The 2,547-nt window shown below is 37.0% G+C and overlaps 1 long non-coding RNA gene across 1 annotated transcript; it reads left to right on the top strand.

Moving 5' to 3' along the window:
- The first annotated feature begins 11 nt into the window (after nt 1-11).
- LOC127880077 (uncharacterized) lies at nt 12-2,244 on the top strand. The gene is made up of 5 exons (XR_008049405.1): nt 12-133; nt 615-740; nt 1,121-1,256; nt 1,554-1,689; nt 1,937-2,244. It is a non-coding gene; the product is annotated as an uncharacterized LOC127880077 (long non-coding RNA).
- Nucleotides 2,245-2,547: the final 303 nt, after the last annotated feature.

Genomic DNA, 2,547 nt, shown 5'->3' with positions numbered 1-2,547 from the left:
AGAGCTACAAGGTGGACAACAAGTACATCCTTACTCAGAACCCCTGTCAGACACTGTGGTGGACTGCTGGAGACTCATAGAGAGCAGGGACATCAGTCTGGTGGTGACATTCCCCGATGAGGGAAATGAACAGGTAATTGTTCAATCACACTGGCTGGTAGTAACATTCCCCGATGATTTGAAATGAACAGGTAATTGTTCAAATCACTTGGCTTGGTAGTAACATTCCCCATAAGGGAAATGAACAGGTAAGTGTTCACATCACATTGGCTTGGTAGCAGCATTTCACGATGAAGGCGACGGACATGTTGCTGCTCACATCACAGCCGTACTCTCTCCCGAATGCGAATCGAGCGGGAAGACCTTACATCATATTCCCGATGATGTAGTTAAGAAAAAAGTGTTACATAAAAATGTTAACATGCATCGATGAGAGAATTGTTCACATCATATTGGTAACATTCCCCAATGAGCGAAATGCACAGGTAATTGTCATATAAATATCAGTCCTCGAGAAGCACGAACAGGCAATTTTCACATCCTATTGGTATTATTCCTCGTTGAAGGAAATGAAAAGTTATACATATATTGATTAGTTTGATACATTTTTTCAGGACGGTCGAATGTTTCCTACTACGGGGTCACTCACTGTGGGCCCTTTTAACATCATGTTCATCACGGAACATCACGAAGAGGACTATTTTGTTTCGAGAGTCTTCAAAGTTCAATACATGAAAAAGGTAAACATTTGGGGTTTAAACTATGTTTTTATTCAACACTGTTCAGGGGTTTCACTGTCCCAAAACAAGTTGTTGCCACTTTATCTTGGTGTGAAAACCGCCGGTTATTGCGACTTTATTAATAAGGACAATCATTTAAGAACCTTACTACATAAATGAATATAATGGCATTGACTATATTTTTTACTTACTTTTAGAAGAATGTTATTGATAACAATTGATATTGTATTGATGATGGTCAGTATAACATTAAATACCTTGTTATAATGGTGTAATGTTGTATAATGCTGCACGTAGAATCCGTCAGATTGTGTCTCTAACCAAACATTTTGTATACCATACACATTAAGGATTGGTGTCAAGCGTAACCTATTATGTAGGAGAGGACGGTAACTCAGCTGCTGTACCAGAAGTGGCCCAGGCGCCAGATGGCACCGCCAAATGTCGGTGAATTCTGATATTAATGGACGCTGTGGAGAAGAGGACAAAATCTTCAACAGCGTTGATACAGTGCTTGTATGTACCGGTGCTTCCACTGTGCTAAAACAACCTTCCCTTTCATGTACACTATTGACGTTTGTGTATATAATTAAGTCATAAATGTTTCAAATTTAAGTATGACATTCTGTCTCTTGTGTATCGGCGCTCCGAGAGAATAATTAAGAAAATACCAAACTGAACGTCATTTTTTCGCACTTAGTTAAACGCATCAACTAAAACTTCTACAAAAACGTAAGCATATATTAAATTACCTTCAAATACACAAATGCTTGTGTATACATAGTTATTGCATGGTCTAGTATGTTCATGCAGAGATGGTGCTACAAGAAGCGGCCTGCTGCTGGTACTGTTTTACGCCACGGAATGCATGTCCAAGGATGGGGAAGTGTCGCTGCCTATGGTCATCAGGCATCTTAGAACGAGGCGTCCGCAGCTCATACCGAACTTTGTAGGAATGTTCTATATATGTTTTACAACTCGTGTTTAACTTTCTTAACTTGAACTTGATATTATGTGAACCGTAATGTCTTCGCAAATTTACACAGTTCGTTATGGCAACCGTATGCATAGCTCACATAAATAAAAGTACATGTATGCTTATTTTATATTGCTGGATTGATTTCTTAGTTTATAAGCTTTTATATTCACTGATTAAGCCATTACTATTAAGTGCAGATTGTATTTTATCATTTCAGGAACAGTATCGGTTTTGCTACAGCTTGCTGACACAGTATGTAGAATCCAATGTGATGTACGCCAACACATAGCGTCAAGAGAGAATTGATATATGGGTTGTTCCTACTGACATCTGGAAGTCGCGGTGTATGACTTGATGCACATATTAGAACGTGACATATGGCAATGCGTGCGCTAGATGTAGATGTTCATGAATATTGCAAGTTTGCACTTATTACGATAGAAATGACTCGCATGTAGCCACATTATCCAACAAGATCGAATAATAATAGATAAAACTTTTTAAAAATACTTTTCAAAGCGTGGACCATTGGGTTTATGAACATTATTTGGACTACATACTATTTAATACTGCAATAGAGAATGTCGACATTGAGGTACACAAATAATGGACCCTGGATTGCATTTGGACTACCTTGTATTAATTTCTTTTTTTTTATATATTTTTATTGTGAAATAACTTCTGTGCTTGATTTGATTTGTATAATAGAAATGAATATCGGCATATTGTATATTTAAAGTTTATTGCTAAGAATAACTTATACATGCATTTAATTTCTTGCATAATATACTGTATTTCTTTTTAACTTATATCATTGACTAGTATACA

Source organism: Dreissena polymorpha, chromosome 4, assembly GCF_020536995.1.
Source record: "Dreissena polymorpha isolate Duluth1 chromosome 4, UMN_Dpol_1.0, whole genome shotgun sequence".
NCBI classification, from domain to species: domain Eukaryota; kingdom Metazoa; phylum Mollusca; class Bivalvia; order Myida; family Dreissenidae; genus Dreissena; species Dreissena polymorpha.
This window is presented reverse-complemented; position numbering and strand designations above follow the sequence as displayed.